We start from the raw sequence: 24,674 nt of genomic DNA on the forward strand, positions 1-24,674 counted from the left end.
GCACGGAACAAGGTCTGCAAGGCACGAATCAGGAATTTAAAGGCAAAACTAAAGAAGGCAATAAGGAAGCAAAAGAGGAAAAGGGAGCTTGATCATCTTCAGATATTGGCCAAAGCCTCTTTAGCCCAACATGACACTTAATGAAGAAGCTCCAGCCCAAATTTCAAGAAATTTGGGGCATTTTTGGCATTTTGACAAATTTTGGCACAAAAAACAGGGTTTTTCTCCCTATGCGCCACGCCACGTGGCGCGCGCTTTTTCTAGGGAGCTCCAAATTGAAAAAACTTTACATCATTGGATTTGGCATGAAAAATCATGACTGTTGGTGCATGGTCAAGAAGTTTGGTCAAGTTTTGAGTCCTCAGGAGGTCAAAAACACTCAAAAAATGACCTCTCTGCCCCTATTTTGACACACAGGAAGCAGTCCTAGGAGATTGCAGTTTTGGAGGGGCAAATGACATCGAAATTGAAATATTCCTCTTGGGTTGGAAAATAGACAGGTAGGGCTTTCCAATGAGCTATCTTGGGCTCAATTTTGACTTCAGGAAGTGCCTCAAAATCAGCCTCAAAGTGGCGCGATGCATAGAGGATTTGGTGCGGCGCATAGAGGATTTTTGCTCAATTTTTCACCTTCCAGCTCAAAAATTCGGCCAATTTGACTAGTTTTGCTTTTTGATGTAATTTTTGATCTATCTTGATGTAATTGGATAAAAATGATGTAATTTTGGCACTTATTTACTTGTTCTAGAGGATTCATTCACTAAAAAGTTAAAATTTAATGAATGAATCAGTTTCCTACCTTATAGAGGCAAGTTGTTTTGATTGCCTAGATTTTAGTGCTTTGTTTAGAATTGGTTGAAATAGCTCCTAGAATGATGAGCTCGACCCCTAGAGGCAAGGGAATGGGTTGGGCTAGTCTATATCATGTAATTTCTAAATAATTTTCAGGGTTGGACACTAGGGATTTGTTTGGCATATCATTGTACATTCTATCTCTGCATTTTTGGCTAAGGAAAGACCAGGGTTTTGCAGCACTGTTTGGGATCCATGTGGCTTTATGTTTTGATGGTGTTATTCTCTAAGTAATTGTAAGTTCATTAGTTTTATGTGTATCATTTTCCTATCTCTTCTTCTGAATTTGAACAAATGAGTGATTAAGGTAGAATCCATTAACTGATGCTCTGCCTTTGAATTTGTTTAAATTTCCATGTTTTCATATGTTTAAGGAGAATTCTTGAGACTCTTTTGCTATCCTTAGCTCCTCACTAGTCTGATCTATCCATTCACTCAATTTAAAGCATCAAAATGATTGCCTTCCTTGCCCCAATCAGAACTCTGTAGAAACTGTGCCTCATCCCCGAGCCCAATTTGCCTTTCCCTGTTTCTAGCACAAAACCCCCAAAAACTTAAATCAAATCCTTGGCACTTCATACCTAGCCTAAGATCAGTTGTTAAACAGTCGTCTCGAGCCCCATCGCTTGTCTTTTGCCGAGATCGACCTCGAGAGAGCCCTCTCCTGTCCTCGTAGGGCTAGCTACGAGGCTGAGCGTGGTTTGATGTGGACCTAGAACCTTGTCTTTTCAGCCTGAGACAAATCTAGGCTCTAACATAGTGGCGACTCAACTGAGGAAGAAAATGGTTTTCTTGTTGATGTCATTGGTTTTATAAGCTACAGACGGAGCCTAAAGTTATGCCAGGTAGCCTTCGAAATGATTTTGCTTTGCATTAGTGCAAGTAGATAAACGCTGCTTCAGTCAATCTCCGGTCTAGCTTGTAATCGTGACACTTGACTTGTAAATCGCCCCAATACATTTGAGAATTCTAAGCTTTTGGATGATAAGTTTAGAATTTGAAAGGCTGAACAAGTTGTTTATGTTCCTTTGATTTCTTGAAAATAACACACTGGCTTCAAAGAGATATACCAAAGCTAATCCAGATCCAAATCCTCCCCCTTTTTATGAAAATCCCAATCTGATTTCAAGAATTGTTCATCAAGAGAGCTCTGTGACTCCCGTGTTTAAATCTCGTTCATGTCCTACAATTTTTAAGTATCTTGAAGAGCTTGATTTTGATGAAAAGTTTGAATTGTCATTGTTTGAAACCAAATCCGAAAGTGCTCTTGGTTCTATAGTTCCAAATCCTGACTTTGCTGCAGCTCTTGAAGTTGAAAGAAACAATAAATCAATTGAGAATTTTATCTTGAGGCACCTCCAAAGTGAAATTCACGCTTCAAATATCGCTAATTTCCTAGAAGTTGCATCTGCATCCCTTGGATCTTCCATAACGGTATCCACCTCCAAAATTCCTACTGAACCTCCTTTCATTCCCACCCTTCCCCCACAGCCTACTATTGTTGATCAAAATTCTGCTGTAAATTCATCTCCATATACTCCTTCTACATCCAAAATTGCTTCACCTTCGTATACACCTCCTCATACCCCTCACACATCAACTGCACCTTCTCCCCCAACATCTCCAAGGCCGATTGCAAATCCACCAGGAGCAATGGCTGCTCGGTTTGCACCTCTCGCGCTACCTCAAGTTTTGGGTGACATGCTCGCAGATTATCAGAGTAAAATTCCTTTGTTTGATGGTACTCCTCAAAGTACTACGGCTCAGCAACATGTGGATAGGATGACAAATTTCTTTGAGCTTCATGAGATTGATGCAGAAAACATGACCATGAGATTATTCGTGCAGACTTCTGTAGGTGAGGTGAGAAAATGGTTCAGAGCTTTGACAGCTAGAAGTATTCCCATGTTAGAAGAGCTTCAAAGGAAATTCTTGGATCGCTGGGAAGTCAAGAAAGATCCTCTTCAGATCACTTCTGAATATACCAAGACCAAGCAGAATGTTGGTGAGTCAGTGCAAGATTATTGTACTAGATTCAATGTGGTTTATAATCCAATTCCTGATGATCTAAGGCCAACTAGAAAGTCAGCTTTGCTAAAGTTCCCGGATGGTTTTGATCTGGACATGGCTTATCAATTAAGAGAGAGAGATCCAGCTACCTTAGAAGAAATGCAGAAAATTGTTGTTAGTGTTGAGGCAAATTTGAATGATAAGAGAGCTAGATTGAAAACCGAAAAGATAGTTTCAATAAAGGAAGAAGCTTCTACCTCAGATCAGGTGCTCCGCAAGGTAGAAAATATGATTGAAAGGTTAACACTTGATAAGCCTGAACTGCAAATCCGGAATCCTAATTTCCATGGACAACAACAACCTCAATTCAGGATCAAACAACGTGAGCAGCGAGCACAAGAAACGACATCACAACAGCAGCAAGTAAAGACACCTCTTCAGCAGAATTTTGTTGGTCCTGAATCCGATGATGAAGACCATGTAATAGGAGAAGAAAATCACTTCTTTACTCTTGATGATATGCCCACCTTTATCACCGAAGATGATGAGTATGCAGAAAGTTCAGCTGTACAGCAGGATGCAGATTTTATCTTGGCGAATGATACAGCTCTTGAAGAGGAGTCGGATGAGTATCAGAGAGGGTATATGCATGCCTTGTCCACCCAGTAGCGTCAATATTCATTAAGAAACATAAATTTCCCCATCAATCCAATCCATAAGAGAAGGGAAGGTCCGCAATCTAAGAATGAGCCACCTGTTGCACCAAATAAAGGAAAAGAAGTTGTTGATCCTATGCCTAGCAAATCTCCACCAGAAAATGAACGAGTCAATCAACCAATTGTATCAAAAGATAAAGCTGACAAGAAAGAGGTTCTAGCCAAAGAGGTAGAAAAGACTTCTGCTTTTAGTTTAGAAAATGAAATTTCTAAATTGAAGGTATCCATTCCCTTGACTGAACTGACGAGGAACAACAGTTATAGAGGTCGGGTTTCCAAAATTTTGAATTTTGATCCAATTTCTGATATGGTGAGTGTGGAAGATGATCAACCTGAGCTAATTTTTGGACCAGCTTTGAATGGTGAGTCTCCGGATAGTGATGTGCCTCCTTTTTATATCAGTTTGAGAGTGCATGAGTTTGTGTTTCATAATGCTATATTCGATTCCGGTGCCTCCCACAATCTTATGCCGAAGGCTATCATGGTAAAGTTGGGTTTGGACATTACCTGGAAATATCATGATCTTTATTCATTTGATTCCAGCAGGGTGAGATATATTGGGCTTATTAAAGACTTGGTGGTCAGTTTAGATCAAATTCCAGCCAAAAATGTATTGATGGATGTGGTGGTGGCAGATATACCTCCTAGGTTTGGAATGCTTCTTTCCATATCTTGGGGAGCAAAGATTAAAGGAACTATGCAGCTTGATTTCTCCTACAAAACGATTCCTGTGTTTGGCCAAATGAGAAAACTTTATCAGGAGCAAAAAATGAAATATATGATTACAAGCAAGGAGAAACCAATTAATCATCTGATTAATTATGTACATACAGATTTAGAGTCTTTTGTTTTGTATTCAGATAGTTTCAATGAGATCGATAGTCAGTTAGTTGCAGCAGATGATATTCCAGAAATAACAGAGAATTTCAGAGAAGTTTTGAAGAAAGAAAGTCAAGAACAGGGCAATACCATTCAGCGATAAAAAAAAGATAATGGATAGCAAGCAGAAAAAATACAGCAAGCAGAGTTTCAGCACTTAGAAGAAGAGGAAGATGGCCTGTGGACCATGGATTTCGATGGAGCAGTGGGAAATGATGGTGCTGGAATTGAAATTTGGGTACGCAGTCCTTTTTCTGCTCCAAATAAAGTGCCTAGTAATGTGCGGGTTTGTTCTTACAAGCTTGCTTTTGATTGTTCGAACAATGAGGCTGAGTACGAAGCTTTGATTGCTGGCCTAAAAATCCTAAGAAAGCTGAATGCTAAGAGCATTGCTATATATGGTGACTCCGAATTGATGATTAAGCAAGTTAAAGGAGAATATCAAGCAAAGAATCCTTGGATGCGTGCATATCGGAATGTTGTTCTAGACATTTTGAAGTTGTTTTCAGATTACACCTTGACGTGTGTGCCTCGTATTCAAAATAGTATTGCTGATGCACTTGCTAAGGCAACAAGTAATTTGAAGATTCCTATGAATTCCAGTAATAAATTTGAAATCCATGTGAAACATCGTCCGACTGTCCCAGACAATCAGAGATATTGGCAAGTTTCCAAGATGATGAGGAGATTGATGATTTTCTGCAAAACAAAGGAAGTTCAAGGATAACTCAATTGATGTAGAACATGATGATGGAAAAGATGATGTGCATATTAATCAAATGGAAGCGTTGCAGCTCAAGGATAATGTGATTTCTAAAGGCTTGATACCTTTAGAAGAACTCTTTGATCATGATGACGTAGCCCGCAAGCCAACATTGTAGCCAACAAAGAAGGGAGTCGAAGAGGTGAATATTGGAACAGCTGAACATCCGAAGATGGTAAAGCTATCCAAAACATTGCCACCAAAGGCAAAGGCCAAATATATTAGTTTGTTGTCATCTTTTGCTGATGTGTTCACTTGGGACTACTCTGATTTGAAAACATATGATACCAATATAATTCAGCACACAATTCCTATTAAGCCTAATCAAAAACATTTCAGACAGAAGTTGAGAAGGCTAAATCCAAAACTACTTCCATCAATTGAGAAGGAGATAAATAGGTTGTACAAATCAGGAGTCATTGTTCCCATCCGATTTTCAGATTGGATATCTAATTTGGTGCCCGTACGAAAGAAGACAGGTGAGATCTATTTGTGCATTGATTTTCGGAATCTCAACAAAGTTTCATTGAAGGATAATTATCCACTGCCAAAAATGGATCACATACTTCAGCGAGTAGTTGGAGCATCTCGCATGTCACTACTCAACGATTATTCCGGATATAACCAAATTTTAGTCCATGAATATGACCCAGACAAAAAGCATTCACCACTCCGTGGGGGACTTTTCATTACGCCAAAATGCCTTTCGGTCTGAAGAACGTGGGTGCCACTTTTCAACGGGCAATGGACTTGGCTTTCGCCAATGAAAATGATGTCTTTTTTGTTGTGTACCTTGATGATTTGACCGTGTTTTCCAAATCAGATGAAGAACACTTGTATAATTTAAAAATTGTCTTTCAAAAGTGCAGAAAATATGGTGTGTCGCTGAATCCAAAGAAGAGCTTGTTTTCCATGGATGAAGGCAAACTACTTGGGCACATTATCTCAAAGGATGGCATTCATATTGATCCAGTACGTGTGGAAGCGATTTAGCAAATTAACCTGCCTCGGAATAAGAAGGAGATTCAATTGTTTAATGGTAAGATGAATTTTCTGCGCCGCTTTGTTCCTAATCTTGCTGAACATCTAAGAGAAATTAAAAACATGCTTAAGAAGGACAACCAAGTGACGTGGACGGAAGAGGCTGTAAAGTCTTTCAACTTAGTCAAATTAGCTCTTTCTTCAGCTCCGGTTCTAATCAGCCCGGACTACACTTAGGATTTTATATTGTTTTATTTTTCTTCGGAGCATACAATGGCAGCTGTGTTAATGCAGAAGAGAGATGAGTGTGAGAGACCAATTGCTTTTTTCAGCCAGACTATAAGAGATGCTGCTTTGAAATACAATATTATTGAGAAGCAAGCCCTTGCACTTGTAAAAGCATTGCAAGATTTTTGGGTATATATTTTGCATTCTCATACTTTGGATTATGTTCCAAATGCTGTTGTCAAGGATGTTTTAGTGCAGACCGATCCAGAAGGAAGACGAGGCAAGTGGATTACAGCCTTGTTGGAGTATGATGTGGAGATAAAACCCACCAAGCTTGTTAAAGGTCAGGGATTGGCAAAGTTAATGGCTGAATCAAACTTGCACGCCTTAGACATAAATCTGATCGCTGCTATGTTGGATGAGAATGAGAAAGGTTTGTCAATTCAGATATCCGAAATGTTTGTTCTTTCTCCATGGTACTCAGATATCATATATGTGCTGCAAAATTTGTCACCACTGCCCGGTATGGCTAGAAACAAAGCTAGAACTCTTAAGTTAAAGGCTGCTAAGTTTTGTATTTTGTATTATGCACTTTATTGGAAAGATCCCGTTGGCGTTTTGTTGAATTGTTTGGTGGAAGAAGAAGCGAAGCAGGTCATGGAGGATTTCCAAAGGAGATTGTGGCGGTCACCTTTTTTGGAAAACAACGGCAAATAAAATTCTGAGGGCTGGATACTATTGGCCGACATTGTTTGCTGATGTGTTCAAGACAGTCAAGAGCTGTCATAACTGTCAAATTTTTGAAGGAAAGCAGAAATTATAGCCTTTGCCGATTAAGCCCATTGAGGTGAGTGCTCCTTTTTAGCAGTGGGGATTGGATTTCATTGGTGAAATTCATCTGGCTTCTTCAGGTCAGCATAGATGGATCCTCATGGTGACAGATTATTTCACGAAGTGGATCGAAGCAATTCCCACTAGGCAAGCTATGGATGCGGTAATAATTTCATTCCTTGAGAATAATATTTTGTCTCGTTTTGGTTTCCCGAATAAGCTAATCACTGATAATGCAATAGCTTTCAAGTCAAAAAGGATGGTTGAGTTTTGTAGTAAATATCACATTACTTTGGGGCACTCAACCGCCTATCATCCATAAGGCAATGCATTGGCGGAGTCTTCCAACAAATCTTTGGTTAATATCATTAAGAAGATGCTGGAAATAAATAAGAAAAGTTGGCATAAGCAATTGGTCCATACACTTTGGGTAGATCGAGTGAGTAAAAAGAAATCCATTGGTATGTCCCCCTTTGAGCTAGTTTATGGAGTTGATACAGTGTTCCCTACCTCTCTCGCAGCTCCAGTAGTCAAACTTCTTCAGGAGGCTGGTAGTGAAGATGATCCAATGCAGAGAAGACTAAACCAAATGATACACTTGCAGCAGACACGGGAAGATGCTTTTTAAAACACATCCAAGTTGCAGGAGAAGATTAAGAAAATCTATGACAGAAAAGCGAAAGCAGACATATTTCAGTTGGATGATGTGGTGCTGAAGTGGGGTGCAAGGAATGAGGAAAAGGGCAAGCACGGTAAGTTTGAAAATCTCTGGAAAGGTCCTTTTAAGATTGTAGTGTATCGGGGTCAGAATGCCTTTCTTCTGAAGGAGATGAACGGGGAAGATTGTCCTGGAGGGCTGGTCAATGGTCGGTTGCTCAAGCGGTACCTTTTTTGAGTTTTTTCTACTATTTACATTGTCATTGTAAATACCATTTTATTTCAGTTTCATTGCTAGTGTGTGTTGTGATGTTTTCTTCAGTCTAGGGCCTGAAGTGAAGGTTATAATTTTGAAGAAAGATTTCAATTTTGAGTTCAGTTTGTTGAGTCAGTTTTTTAGTCATTTCAGTTTCATCATCGAGTCGTTTTGGGTCAGGTGTCAGTCAATAAATGTGTCAAAGTCTTGTGTTGTTTGTCGAAATAATGACTCCATAGCCCAATGGACGAAGGCACTATCTAGCTCTTCCAGAGATCTGCCGTTCTTGGCACCTCCAAGGAGCTACCATCCCCATTGGAGCCAATGTTAGAGTCGGTCTTTACATCCCTCCGTCAGAGATCATTTCTCTTTTTGCATTTCATTTTTAGGTGTCTTGCTCGATTCACTCAGTTGCATTCCGTTAGGAGCATGCCATGAATATGACGGAAGGGTCTTGTCATTCATTACCCCTCATGCCTTATCCATGCTGGCTCAGGTCTGTTCATCAAAATCAAGTTTTAAAGTCACTTACAGTCCTGTTTCAGTTTCTAGATCACAAGGAGTCATGTCAATCATAGGTCTAGGGTTTCACAAATTGAATCGTTAAAGTGTCCAAATGCTAGCAGGCCAGAGGGAGGTTCTACACATGTTTTCTATTTCGCGAATTTCATCATCATATTGATGGATTATGACTGTTCTTCAAAACTCTGTTTTGAAGAAAAGTCAACATTTTGTCTTTTGTAACATTTTCAAAAGTTTTTCAGTTGATTTCTTTAGGCGCAGCCCTGGTCTCCTTTGCCAAATTCCATGTCATCTATCCCTACAAAAAATTTCCAAGAATTTCATCATTTCAGTCAAAAAATAAAAAAGGAAATTTAAAAGCAGAATTGTATTAAAATGAAAAAAGTGTCAATGCCAAAACATTACAAATATGGGTCTTGGAGAGTCAAAAATTAAATCCATGTCTTTATAAAGATATTTTCATGAAGATCAATGTCATTTTCATGCCAAGACCAAAGAGAAGCCACTCAAAGCAAATTGGTTGAGTTAGTCCACGATTTGGGTGAAGTTGGAGGAAACTTGGCTGGTGCGGCGCATAGAGCAGGTGGCGCGGCGCATTGGCGAGGCGCGGCACACTGGGAGAAGTTGTCCAGTGTAATTCTGAACGGGCGCGGCGCGTTGGGTATGCGACGCGGCGCATACACCTAAAAGCCCGAATTTCTTTGAAATTTCTCCAAATTGCCCATAACTTGCGTGGATTTTCCAGGTACGGTCCTTATCTTAGTATTTCATCCAATTGTGCGATAAGTTATGGTGGTTTATGGCTGATAATGATTGAAACACAAATCTTAAACCCTACCTCCAAAGTACCTCAAAAGGAAAATTGTTGTGGGTTTCAAAATTAGTGTTTTGCTACAAAAGTTGTCACTCCTCCTTCCCATTCCTCCCTTGTATTTATCATTCCCTAATTTTCTACCCCCCTAAGCTCATTAATCCCTTCTCCTAAATGCTCTATCCCAAGTTCTCCAATCTCACACCTCAAACCCTACACAACAATTCCTAACCCTATACATCAAATCCTACATCAAATCCCTCAAAACCCTCCTACATTTCCCTAATCCCTATAGTCCCAATTGTCCCTAATCCCTTACTACTTTCCCTATTCCTAATAGTCCCTTGTTTCATTTGTTTCCCCTTGGTGGCAGAATTTGAAAACATCACCAAAAGAGCAATTCAGCACAGTTTTCCTACACCAACATCTTTTTCTCAAGGGAAGTTTGAAAAACAGCAGTCATGGCATCTGAGCATTCATCGGATTATGAAATGGAAAGCCAAAGTGACTCCCCCATGGAGGAACATGCACCCCGGAGGCCTCATAGAGGAGGTAGACATATTAGAGAAGAACCAGTCACCCTCACTGAATTGCAAGCCTACCCTCTTGCCATGTTTTGTTTTCAGCATCAGTCATGCTATGAGTTTTGTGAAAAGGTGGCTAATGTGCAATTTCATCATGAGTTGGCTCGTCTATTTGTGCTACATTTACATGGAGATCAGGTTACTTTGGCTGGTGTCACCTTTACACTTACACCAGAATCTATCTCACTCGCAACTGGCATACCAAACATTGGGGAACCATGGACCAAGAGGAAGAATATTGACCGACAGCATTATGAGCCATACATTAAAACCGGTTTCTTAAGGAAGCTCAAGGGAGTGTTCCCGTTCCGATATCTGAAAGATGAATATGCTCTACTAATGAAGTTGATCATGAAATATTTCAGCTGTGAGGGACGGTTCTCTCGCCTATATGCTTATCACATCAGGTTGCTCATGCATTTCACCAAGGTATGGATGATGAACATTCCGTATTTCATATACCAGAATATAGAGAGAATGACCATACTTGTGAAGCACAAAACACCTCAGTAGCAACTTAACAGTGTTTATCATTTTGCTCTTATTAATATTTTGGTGGTTCATCAGATTGGATTACAGGGCATAACTTGGGATGATTTCATCTCTCGTGACTTCTTCAGAGCTTCATAGAGATTATCATAGGTCAAGCATGAGACAGGTGGGCCTTCTCATCTGGTTGAGCGCCATGAGACTGCCAGGGTGCCGGTATTCATCACATCTCAGAGGGGCACTAGACATTCGTTTGCAGCAGCGAAGCGACTGTTATCTCCACCCAGGGTGGAAGGGGCCTCGCTTCCTCCATCAGCATCACAGGAACAGGACAAAGGCAAGAGGCCAATGCAGGATGAGGGGCCTTCAAGTGAACAAGAGACCGACTTCTTTCTCATTCATGATGATGACACAGATACGGGCCCACAAAGTGCCAAACTTAGGGAAATCATCCAGGAGAAGCAAACAGAGATCCAAGCCTTATCCCTTGACTTGGAGAGAGCTAAGTGGACTATGAAATACTTGGAGCAGAGGAACAAATAGCTTGAAGATCAGCAAGCAATCATGGAGTTACAAAACATCCGCGAGAATCGCCAAGCTGCACAAAGGAGAAGAATTGAGCTCACGTCATTGGAGCAAGAGATTAATGAGGATCGGGAGTCTAATCTCGAGAGAATCAACATCCACTTGGAGAGACTGCTGGACAAGGCCAATAAGGACCATGCATTTCTGAGACACATGGCTTTCCACTACATGGCACGGAACAAGGTCTGCAAGGCACGAATCAGGAATTTAAAGGCAAAACTAAAGAAGGCAATAAGGAAGCAAAAGAGGAAAAGGGAGCTTGATCATCTTCAGATATTGGTTGAAGCCTCTTTAGCCCAGCATGACACTTAATGAAGAAGCTCCAGCCCAAATTTCAAGAAATTTGGGGCATTTTTGGAATTTTGACAAATTTTGGCACAAAAAATGGGGTTTTTCTCCCTATGCGCCGCGCCATGTGGTGCGCGCTTTTTCTAGGGAGCTCCAAATTACAAAAAGTTTACATCATTGGATTTGGCATGAAAAATCATGACTGCTGGTGCATGACCAAAAATTTTTGGCAAGTTTTGAGTCCTCAGGAGGTCAAAAACACTCAAAAAATGACATCTTTGCCCCTATTTTGACACACAGGAAGCAGTCCTAGGAGATTGCAGCTTTGGAGGGGCAAATGACATCCAAATTGAAAAATTCCACTTGGGTTGGAAAGTAGATAGGCAGAGCTTTCCAATGAGCTATATTGTACTCAATTTGGACTTTAGGAAGTGCCTCAAAATCAACCTCAAAGTGGCGTGATGCATAGAGAATTTGGCGCGGCACATAGAGGATTTTTGCTCAATTTTTCACTTTCCAGCTCAGAAATTCGGCCAGTTTAGTTTTTCTTTTTGATGTATTTTTTGATCTATCTTGATGTAATTGGATAATTATGATGTAATTGGATAATTATGATGTAATTTTGGCACTTATTTACTTGTTCTAGATGATTCATTCACTAAAAAGTGCAAATTTAATGAATGCATCAGTTTCCTACCTTATAGAGGCAAGTTGTTTTGATTGCCTAGATTTTAGTGCTTTGTTTAGAATTGGTTGAAACAGCTCTTGGAATGATGAGCTCGACCCCTAGAGGCAACGAAATGGGTTGGGCTAGTCTATATCATGTAATTTCTAAATCATTTTCAGGGTTGAACACTAGGGATTGCTTTGGCATATCATTGTACATTCTATCTCTACATTTTTGGCTAAGGAAAGACCAGGGTTTTGCAGCACTGTTTGGGATCCATGTGGCTTTATGTTTTGATGGTGTTCTTCTCTAAGTAATTGTAAGTTCATTAGTGTTATGTGTATCATTTTCCTATCTCTTCTTCTGAATTTGAACAAATGAGTGATTAAGGTAGAATCCATTAACTGCTATGCTTTGCCTTTGAATTTGTTTAAATTTCCATGTTTTCATCTGTTTAAGGAGAATTATTGAGATTCTCTTGCTCTCCTTAGCTCCTCACCAGTCTGATCTATCCATTCACTCAATTTAAAGCATCAAAATGATTGCCTTCCTTGCCCCAATCAGAACTCTGTAGAAACTGTACCTCATCCCAGAGCCCAATTTGCCTTTCCCTGTTTCTAGCACAAAACCCCCAAAAACTTAAATCAAATCCTTGGCACTTCATACCTAGCTTAAGATCAGTTGTTAAACAGTCGTCTCGAGCCCCATCGCTTGTCTTTTGCCGAGATTGGCCTGGAGAGAGCCCTCTCCTGTCCTCGTAGGGATAGCTACGAGGATGAGCGTGGTTTGATGTGGACCTAGAAACTTGTCTTTTCAGCGTGAGTCAAATCTAAGCTCTAACAGAATCAAATGAGCAAGAATACTAAAAAAAAATTTTTCTCAAAGAAATCAGACCAGAATCTCTGGAGATTATGAACTTAATGGGAGGAGGTGACATATCAAAGTTGGGTTATGATGAAGTACGTGAGATATGTCAGTGATATTCAAGAGGAAACTCTAAAGTTGGAGGAGGAACAAGAGATACTTCTTCTAGGCTTGTCAAGTCAGTTGCTAAAATTGGAGTAACCAGAGTTGAAATGGGTAATTTCTTTCAAAATTTTAAAACTGATATTATTAACACATTATCTTCTCAATTGGATGTTTTGCAGGTTAAGAAGAAACAGTAACAATAGGAGGAACTGGAGAAAGCCTTGACCATGTTCTATTCAAAACGCAGGAAGAAGCATGCCTTGAGGGAATGTCCTGCAGATAATATAGAGGTATGTCGAATCTATGAAGCAAAGCATTCCACTGATCAATGTCCTTCACTTCCTGAAATCAAAGCAGCATATCTAGCAGATCAAGGAGTTTTCAATGCACTCTATGCAATGGCACCTCAAATACCATGGCAACCATGTGCTGCAGGTATGGCTCAGTCGCATTATCAAGTTCCTTATACTCAAAATCAGATGTGGAATATTCCAATGCCCTGGTAGCCTTGGCCTCCACAACAGCCTTAGCAGGGGAACTTTTCTTACCCTACCACTCATAATTTTCCTTCTCAAAACTTTTATCCACCACAACCCACACAACAACAAATGATTCAAGGTCAACAACAGGAGCTTCAGTTCCATGTCCCACCAAACCAACCTCATCCTATGCGACTTCTTGCCCAACCAATTCCTAAACCCAATAATAAAACCATCCAATCCGCTCACAACATTGGATTGGTCACTTATCCCAATTTTCCTACCTATTGTATTGCACCACAGTTGCTGTAAGAAATTTATGTTCCTGTGTTACAGGAATTTCCTGTGTCGCTGCAGGAGATCTAGCTTAGGTTCGAAAAAGTGGTGACTCAGCTTAGAAGAATTGAAGAGATTGTAGAGGAAGATACTCTAGAAATACCTGAAGTTGAAACCACACCTGAACCAATAGAACAACCTACTTCAAGGCCACAAGAACCTTCCTCACCCCATACGATCTAGCCTCCTTTTCTAGAAAGGTTGGAAAAAATACTAAAACAACCTGAGTTTGATCTTGTGTCTAAATTAAGAAATGTATGCATTAAGATCCCATTGCTGCAAGTAATTTAAGATATCTCGATCTATGCTAAAATAGTAAGGGAGCTATGTACCAAGAGACCAGGAAGACAAAAGAGAGAACTCTCTATAATTCAAGTAGGTGGAAAGCTTGTAAGTTTAATGTCTACCAGATTTGTTACTGAAAAATATCCAAACCTTGGAATCCCCATGGTTACCACCTTTACCAATGGACAAACTATAAAAAAAACTAATTGATTTGGGTGCAACCATTAATGTGATGACTATGGAGACCTTATCTAGAATAGGAACCTTTGACTTATTTCCTACTCCTACCATGTTATAGTTAGCAGATAGGTTTAAGATAAAGTGAGAGGGGGTATTAGTAGACATTGTCATCTCATTGGATTCCTGGAAGTATCCTGCAGATTTTTATGTTCTTCAACCCAAAACTAACTTAGGAGGGCATCCTTTGATATTAGGGAGATTGTGGTTAGCCACGACAGATGCTTACATAGGGTGTAGGTTCGGAAACATGACCATCACTTATGGGACTGAACTAAAGCACATTAATTTGTATCCCCCTGCTCAACCTATCTTAATATTAGAAAGTACACATTGGGTTGAAGAAGAAGAGCATGATTCAAAATGTACTCGACCAATTTTGACAATTTCCCAAGCCATGAGCCTTAAAGAAAATTCAGAAGAAAATTTGATAAATTGTTGTATTTCTAATCCTAATTTTTTGCAGCAAGAAGAAGGGTAGTCTAGTCATAATTTAGATTTCATTACTAATCTACAGGATTTTCATGAGTATAGTACAACAGCCGAACTACATTCAGCCTTATTATCTGCATTTCTTGCATATTCCATGACTGAATGGGGGAGTAAGGTAGTTGAAATTTTTCCTGAAAAACCTTTGAATATTAATTCTACCTTAACCCCTGAACAGGAAAAATAGTTAATTCAAGCATTGAAAAACTTTTCAGACACTTTTTCTTGGGAATACATAGATATGAGAGGCATTCACCTAGACACATGCATTCATCATATTTATATAGAAGAGAAAGCCAGGCTTGTGAGACAACCACAAAGGAGGATGAACCCTGCTTTAAGGGAAATTGTGAAAGATGAATTGCATAAATTGTTAAATGTAGGGTTCATCTATCCTATCTCGGATAGCCAATGGGTATCTCCATTGGTTATTGTCCCCAAGAAGAATGGTAAATGGCAAGTGTGTGTGGATTACAGGGAACTAAACAAGGCTACCTTGAAATATCACTTTCCCTTGCCTTTTATAGACCAAGTGCTGGACACTTTAGCAGGAAAAAAATATTTTTCCTTCCTAGATGGGTTCAACGGGTACAATTAGATTAGGATAGCTCCAAAAGACCAAGAAAAGACTACATTCACATGTCCTTGGGGAACCTATGCATTGTTGAAAAGTGTGCAACAAGAAATGCTTGTTGAGAGCGCAACAAGATGATGGAGCTTAGTGAAAAGAGTCGCCTTCACTAAGTGGGCCCGCAGGCTATTTTTGGCGCAAGTCTATTTTTAGACATATGGATCATGTCTATGGATGATTGATCAAGTTGGGAAAAATAGATGGACTTCTATTTTTGATGAAAGTGTGAGTGATCACAGTGTGAGTGATTACAGTGTGAGTGATCACAGTGTGAGTGATCAAAGTCAAAAATAGAAAAGTCAAATATTATTATCTCACAATAATATTTGGACTATAAACTTAATCTTATTCTCTTGGAGCACTTCAGTTTGAGCTACGGAAGTGGCACATGCAGCTGTCAGAAGGAAATTCGTTTTTCTTATGAGTCAGTTGAGTTGTTGCATGCATGACTTCAGTTAGAACTCAAGTGAGTTGAGTTTAGTGGACTGGAGGTACAGTTGATGGAGTTGTGTTCAGTTTAGCTTTGTTAAATTGGTTGTATTTAGTCTAATTGATCAATAGACTAAAGATGAGTTGGGTGAATTAGTTATTAATTAATTCACAAGTTATTAACTCATAATGCAACTATAGAATATATCAGTTAACTCAGTTGCATGTCAGTGCATGTTCAGTTCAGCAGGGACAGGTGTTAGAGGATCAGATTGCTATCAGTTGTGACTATAGCTGTGCATGATGATTTGCACAATCAAAGGATTGAGTATGCCAATGAGTTTGCTCACGTATCTTCATGATATTATAGCTGTTGCTTACGTCCAACATAGTGTGGGTGATTATTTTGCAGTGTAAAATCGAGTTTGGGAAGCAATTCTCATCAGTTCTCGAGCAGGTTTGAGCAGTGGAGGCAGGCAAGCAGCGGGAGAGATTTGGAGATCAAATCTGAGCTATATTGTGTGTAACAGGTGGAGATACTTGTGAGAAGTATTATGCTTTGTATTGTTACATGATTCAATCAATATAATATACAGATAGTGTGGGGTTTTTAGCGAGATGCTTTCCCCGGGATACATACTGTGTTTATGAGTTTGATTGATGCTTCTATGTGTGCCTGTGGATGTTTCTGCTTCTGTAATTTGATGATCAACGTAGAGGAGATTATGTATTATACATGTTCCGCTTAAATTGTATGATCAGGATAATCTCTGTTGAATATGTGTCATATTATTCAAAATTTCTACATGGTATCGGAGCAGCTTGATTTGTAGAAGAGATTTTTACAGGATATCAAGCGAGGATTGATCATCAGATCTACTATTCAGTCACGAATTCTAGATCGGAAGCAGTTGAGTTGGTTGCTGGTGGAATTCGAATTTGCAGCAGTGTTTTCTTGGTGACAACGCAGCAATGTCTTTCAACGGATTGCGATTGGAGTATGCTCTTGAGGGCAGCTCAAACTATATTGCATGGAAGGACAGGATGGAGGCAGTATTGGATGATAACGGGCTGAAGGAGTTCATAGATACGGATATCCCAAAGCCTACTGATGCTACTCAAGCTGATGCTTGGCAAAAGAAGATCGCAAAATGTCGAAGAATTCTGTTGGAGGGCGTGAAGGATCACATTGTGTCCAGCCTCCATGGAAAGGCTACTCCATATTTGATGTGGAAATCACTAACAGAATTATTCCAAAGCAAGAGCGATCAGAGGAAGCTGGCGCTCAAAGATAAACTCAGAAACATCAAATGCGAGAAGGGAGACAGTATTCCCAAGTATCTCACGAAGTTCACTCAGTGTCGAGATGAGCTGGGAAGTGTGGGGGTTACTGTCGATGATGAGGACTTGGTGAGCTTGGCTCTCCTTGGTCTTCCGAAGAGTTGGCATTCCTATCAGGACTCTGTCAATGGTCGGGAGAAATTGCCAGGATGGGAGAGACTTTGTTCGGATCTTGTGCAGGAGGAGATCAGGCGGAGCACCAGAGACGGTTCTTCATCCATGCAGGATGAGGAGAACTGTGCCTTAGCGAGTAAGGCGAGGAAGGGGAAGGGGAAGGTTTCTCTTTCCGAATCCAGTTCTTCAAATGATGGGAAGAAGGTTGACAAGGTGAAGGTGAGATGCTTTCGTTGTCATGAGTTGGGTCATTATGCTACTAATTGCCCAAAGAAGAAGTCCAAGAAGGGATCCGGGGAAGGATCTGAAGGTGAGGCAGCCTCACTTGCTTCACAGTTTGAGTTGGACTTCACACTCTTCACATGCATGGTTTCATCCATGATGGGAAGTGGTTGGTTTCTTGACAGTGGAGCTTCTTTCCACATGACCGGTGACAAAAGTTTGTTCAGTACTTTGGAGGAGAAAGATCTCCAAATACTCATAGGGATGGGTAATGATGAGAAGTATAGTGTCTCAGGTGTAGGCACGGTTATTTTTCAGAGGGAGCATGGAGCTCGCCTTACCTTGACCGATGTCAAGTATGTACCAGGACTGAAGAGAAACTTGGTGTCGATCGCGATGTTGGAAGACAGAGGATATGATGTGGTCTTTACTAAGGGAAAGGTTTTCCTTAGACACATCATCACTAGACAGGTAAAGCAGATTGGTTCACGGGTCAAGAACCTGTATGCTCTTGAGGTTCAAGATGCATGCAAAGCCTTGAGCAGCAAGGCAACTGATGGAGACTTGGTGGTTGAGAGGGAGCGTATATTACCTCTCAACATGCAGAGCTAGAAGAAGTCTCAGACGATTGTGGAGGAGCCACGATTGGTGCAGCAGCTTCAGGAGGTTGTGGAGCAGCCACAACAAGGGAAGCTGAGAGGAGATTGAGTAGAGACATCTACTCATCCAGAGACCTCCAGTAGGGGGAAACTTCAAGCCAGGTGGGCTGAGGGATCGCATGCATCCATACCTCCAGGTAGGAGGTGGGGTGATATGGATTGATTGTCCCAAGGAGGAGGGGCAAGATCCTTGAGGTACCCAACCTCTTGGATGAGACCTTGCTACGGGAGCCCCGATGTGTAGTAGCAGGAACTGACTGATTGGGTAGAGACAGATGCGGATGGAGCGGCAGAGAGAGCGACAGTGCAGGGAATCCCAGGACAGTGCATAGCTAGCAGGCTGTAGCAATGCGAGAGGCACAAGTGTTTTGCACAGTGTTAGGTGGCACAGAGAGGTGTGCAATGGTGCGAGATGCATGGAGATGTTGCAGTAGCGCAGATGTCAGAGAGGGAGCACTTGTCAGCAGCAGGTAGAGCTTCAGCATCAGAGGAGGTTTCTATCCCAACAGGGAGGTCAGTTGGGAGGTGCAGTGCGGATGCAATGCTGGGAGATAGAACCAGCAGCAGCACGGATGCAGTCAGAGATCAAAGTGACAGAGGCTAGAGCAGTCAGATACTGAAGAGCACAGAGATGCAGAGTTTCAGTTGACAGAGGCAATAGCAGTCAGAGACTTTGATGACAGAGCAAGTGGACCGGCCAAATGTGTTGCATGGAGAACATTCCAGAGTTACAGGATCAGGTTTGAGAGGAAGCCTTTCTTGTTGAGAGGGAGTGTTGAAAAGTGTGCAACAAGAAATGCTTGTTGAGAGCGCAACAAGATGATGGAGCTTAGTGAAAAGAGTCGCCTTCACTAAGTGGGCCCGCAGGCTATTTTTGGCGCAAGTCTATTTTTAGACTATGTCTATTTTTAGACATATGGATCATGTCTATGGATGATTGATCAAGTTGGGAAAAATAGATGGACTTCTATTTTTGATGAAAGTGTGAGTGATCACAGTGTGAGTGATTACAGTGTGAGTGATCACAGTGTGAGTGATCAAAGTCAAAAATAGAAAAGTCAAATATTATTATCTCACAATAATATTTGGACTATAAACTTAATCTTATTCTCTTGGAGCACTTCAGTTTGAGCTACGGAAGTGGCACATGCAGCTGTCAGAAGGAAATTCGTTTTTCTTATGAGTCAGTTGAGTTTTTGCATGCATGACTTCAGTTAGAACTCAAGTGAGTTGAGTTTAGTGGACTGGAGGTACAGTTGATGGAGTTGTGTTCAGTTTAGCTTTGTTAAACTGGTTGTATTTAGTCTAACTGATCAATAGACTAAAGATGAGTTGGGTGAATTAGTTATTAATTAATTCACAAGTTATTAACTCATAATGCAACTATAGAATATATCAGTTAACTCAGTTGCATGTCAGTGCATGTTCAGTTCAGCAGGGACAGGTGTTAGAGGATCAGATTGCTATCAGTTGTGACTATAGCTGTGCATGATGATTTGCACAATCAAAGGATTGAGTATGCCAATGAGTTTGCTCACGTATCTTCATGATATTATAGCTGTTGCTCACGTCCAACATAGTGTGGGTGACTATTTTGTAGTGTAAAATCGAGTTTGGGAAGCAATTCTCATCAGTTCTCGAGCAGGTTTGAGCAGTGGAGGCAGGCAAGCAGCGGGAGAGATTTGGAGATCAAATCTGAGCTGTATTGTGTGTAACAGGTGGAGATACTTGTGAGAAGTATTATGCTTTGTATTGTTACATGATTCAATCAATATAATATACAGATAGTGTGGGGTTTTTAGCGAGATGCTTTCCCCGGGATACATACTGTGTTTAAGAGTTTGATTGATGCTTCTATGTGTGCCTGTGGATGTTTCTGCTTCTGTAATTTGATGATCAACGTAGAGGAGATTATGTATTATACATGTTCCGCTTAAATTGTATGATCAGGATAATCTCTGTTGAATATGTGTCATATTATTCAAAATTTCTACATGCATATGGGGTATTACCATTTGGTCTATGCAACGCACCAACCACATTTCAGCGGCCGGTCCTTGGTATTTTCTTTGATATTTTACATGATTGCGTAGAGGTTTATATGGATGAGTTTATAGTCATGGGTGATACTTTTGAAGAATATTTACATAATCTTGAGAAATTTTTGCAGAGATGTAGAGAAACTAATCTCTCATTAAGTAATGAAAAATGTTTTATGATTATGAATGAAGGTATTTTTTGGGTCATCATGTTTCTGTTGCAGGAGAGGATGTTCCCATTAATGGTGCCTTTCCTGATGAAAATTTGTTGTCTATTTCTATTAAAACACCTTGGTTTGCAGACATGGCCAATTACCTTGCTACAGGAAAGTTGCCTCCTTACTTTTCATCTAATCATAAAAAGAGAATTAATATGAAAAGTGTTGACTACTCTTGGATTATGCGAGATATTTTTTTCACTGGACCTAATTTGATTATCCGCAGGTGCGTCAGGGAATATGAGATCTTTGACATTTTGAGAGCCTGTCACGATGAACTGTGTGGAGGACATTTTGCAGACAAGCAAACAACTTACAAGATCCTTCACTCATGTTACTAATGGCCAAGTCTTTTCAAAGATGCAATAGAATATGTCTAGAAGTGTGACAACTGCTGGAGAATGGGGCAGCCTGTACAATTAGACGAGATGCCTTTGTAGTCACAGGTTCTCATAGAACCTTTTGAGAGGTGGGTTCTTCATTTTGTAGGTCCCATCAACCCTATTTCCAAAGGTAAGAAGTATATTTTAGTTTGTACTAATTATGTTACGAAGTGGGTGGAGGCAAGAGAACTACCTAGAGCAACAGAGAAAACAATGGTAGATTTTCTTTTTTCTTATATTTTTGTAAGATTTGGGGTACCTAGGGAAATAGTCACTGATCAAGGTACTCAGTTTGTGTCAAATATTATGCAGGGAATTGTGCAGAAATATCATATTACTCATCGGAAGTCCACCCTTTATCATCCACAGGCCAATGGGCAGGTGGAATCAACAAATAAGGTGTTGGAGACAATCCTTACCAAGACAGTGAAATTACATAAGAAGGATTGGTCTGACCAACTTCCTGAAGCATTGTGGGCCTACAGGATTACATGGAGAAATACCATTGGATTTTATCCATATGATTTGGTGTATGGAAAGAATTTTTTATTGCCCACTAATTTTTAAATCAAAACATTTAAAATGGTAGCAGATTTGGGTATAGACCTTGACGAAGCTTAGCAACAAAGAATCTTGCAGCTCAATGAGTTGGATGAGATCAAGCAGGATGATTTTCATCATACTGACTTGATTCAGCAACAATGGGATAAATGGCATGACAGATACATTAAAAAGAAGTAGTTCAAAGAGGGAGACTGAGCATTGTTGTATGATTCAAAATTTAAGAACTTTAAAGGAAAATTTAACACACATTGGCTGGGCCCCTATGTAATTGAGAAAGTCCTTGATAATAGATCTATTTAGGTTAAAACCATTGATTATGGGAATGTTACCTTCTTGTTGAATGGGCACAGACTCAAGTTATATCAAAAACCCCAATCTAAGGAGGAATTTGTGGAAGAAATTGTGAAGAAAAGAGAGCTGGAGATGGTGAGAGAAGGGATCATTCCTTCCACTATCTCTTCTTGATTTCCTGCTGACACAATAAGCTCACTCTTTTCCTCATCGTGCTCGGTAAAACATGAGAGGAATGTGTATTAGGTATAGGTTTATTCCTTTTTCGGGCCCAAGGGACTAGTTATGAAAAAGGAGCCCCCTCGAAGTCTTCTTTTCCAAGTGTTTCAGACTCTCTAAAATTGAAATATGGCGAGCATGGATTGCCTTGGGATCGTTAAAGTTACAGATCAGTAAGTTCCTTAGGATCCTCTCAATAATTTTTTTTTTTAGTTAAATCTGGATTGCTCGTGTTGGATTGACGTGGGATTTCTTAAGGCCCTCCTTCCAACAATCTTGGCCCATTGACATCAACAAGTTATCTGGGTGCAAGATTAGAGTCTAATGATGCCTTGAAGCTTATATGACATAATGATAGGCTATCTTGCCACCAGAAATGGGGAATCACTATGGCTCCTTGATTGCTGGATCCTACGGGGGGTTCGACAACAGCTCATTAATTCACACCCGATAGGATGCATCAGGGTACCTTGGTCCTCGCTCTCATTAAAGGTGATGGGCCTCGCATTGGTTAACAACTGACCTCAATGGTTGGTAATCCAACGAGCTCAATGCACATTGGACATCAACACCTTTTTTCATGTGCAGTGAACTGTACACCAATGAGGGAGAAGTGTAGATTGATGGTTCAATTTCCTGCAGAAGCTCTGCAAGTCATGGTCTGATTTCCTGCAGAAGTTCCGCAAGTCATGGTCCAATTTCCTGTAGAAGTTCTGAAAGTCGTGGTTCGATTTTCTAGAAGAATCAACAATCACAGTTCCGTTTCCTACAGAAGGCTCAGTAGTCACGGTTCCATTTCCTACAACGAAACCCTGAATTTTCTAAAAAACAAAAACCATAGACAGAGCATTAACTTAAATTATTTAAAGTACTGACAGATTTTAATTACTAGTCGAGGTCATGAATTATGAAGTCATATATCTGATTTAACTATTAAGTGGGTTATCATCTCAAGGACAGGCACGCGTCATCCGAAGGACTAGACCGTTGGAAGGTAAGAAAGGTAAAGTATAGCCAGTGACGGGACACTTGAGGTAAAGGGTAATTAACACTTTAATTTTTAACATTTGTATGATTTTTCAGCTATGGCCACCCTTGCGGCAGAACGCGAGCGTAATCTGGTGCATTATGACTCTAGCTCCACGCCCTATCGCCATGATTTTGACATGACCAATAGATGTACTCCCCATATCTTCTTGTAGGTCAGATCATGATGATAATCATGATCACAACCTGTCTCTCGAAAATCTTGTGCTTTTTGATAACTTTCTATAATAAGCCCTCCCTTGTCAGGTGAGTCCGTTGCAAAGCTTTAACCTGATATTTTCAAAGAAGTGCATACGCCCTATCTTCTAATTTTTCACCATGTCAAAATTATGTGCCCCCGTTTGCTTTGAGCCGCAAGGGCCTGAGTTGCTAGAGGTCGACCCTCGCAGTAAGGTGAGATTGGAAAAAGTAGGGTGGCTGCCATTTTTCCAACAATTCAGTGGCCACAACTCGGAAGTAACAAAATCTTTCACCCTAAATTTGAATGGTGATAACGCTCAAGTTGGGGATGTCCAATTCAGGTTGACCAAGGGTTTGGTAGCATGAGCATGTGGAATTCCATAGCTGGGAGAACATTGGTTTAAAAACCAACATTTCAACAAGGGCTTGTGCGCATCTTTCCTCTATAAAGAACATTCAGACCCTGACTAGAGTAAGGGAATTTCACAGGATTTCTTGAAAAGTAAGTACCAGAACTTATTTTTTTTCCTGCAGAAATACATAACATGTGAAGGTCGCTTTGGGCTTGCATTCTTGTTTCACATTCGGCTCCTCGCCCATTTTCATGACAAGCTGTTAAATTTTCCATATTACTTGAGAATATCTCTGATGAAGATGTCGACAATTGCCAAGGAAAGGGGGGCCAATTTAGAGGAAAATCTCTATCACCACGGGCTAGTGAAAATCATCTTGGTGGAGGTTTTGAAAGATAATAAGCGGACATGGAAGGAGTTCCTGGCCAAAAACTACTTTGCAAAAAATGAGGATTTTGATTCCTTAGAGTCCATGGAGGAAGCACCGCAGATAAATCAAAGAAAAAGTCGTGGATGCATGGGCTATAGATAAAGGAAAAAGAGGAAGAGGAAAACTCTGACCCTTCAGAGCCTACAAAGGAAAAACCAATGGAAAAATTGAAGAAGAAGTCACAGACTCATGGGCCACTGGTAAATAAGGAAAGAAGGGACGACCTTGACTCTCTGAAGCCCACCGAGAAGAAGCTTGTAGAAAAACCAAAGAAGAAGAAGCTGTGGACCCTTGGGCTCCAGATGAAGGAAGAAGAATGGGATGAAGAAGTAGTGGTGACAGGCGAAACTGTGGGCAAACAACCTAAGTTGAAGAATGGTACTTCCACCTCTACGAAAAGGTTTACCAGAAGCCAGGTTGTTCAGTTGGCTATAAAGGATACTGCGGATGCATAAGTGTTGCTCAAGACACCAGATAAGAAGAAGGAGAAACACCATGGCCCACCCAAAGGTAAAGAGAAGATCGAGTCAGCTGAGTTCATCAACGAAGAAGTAATGTCCTTTTAGGACTCGCTACTGCACAAAAGCAGGAATAACATAGCAAGAGAACAACAAGCAAAGGAGGACCTTGGGTCCCCTCA

Source organism: Pinus tabuliformis, chromosome 5_1 (genome assembly GCF_031772625.1).
Source record: "Pinus tabuliformis cultivar Carrire ecotype Pingquan chromosome 5_1, CPIR1, whole genome shotgun sequence".
Taxonomy (NCBI): Eukaryota; Viridiplantae; Streptophyta; class Pinopsida; order Pinales; family Pinaceae; genus Pinus; species Pinus tabuliformis.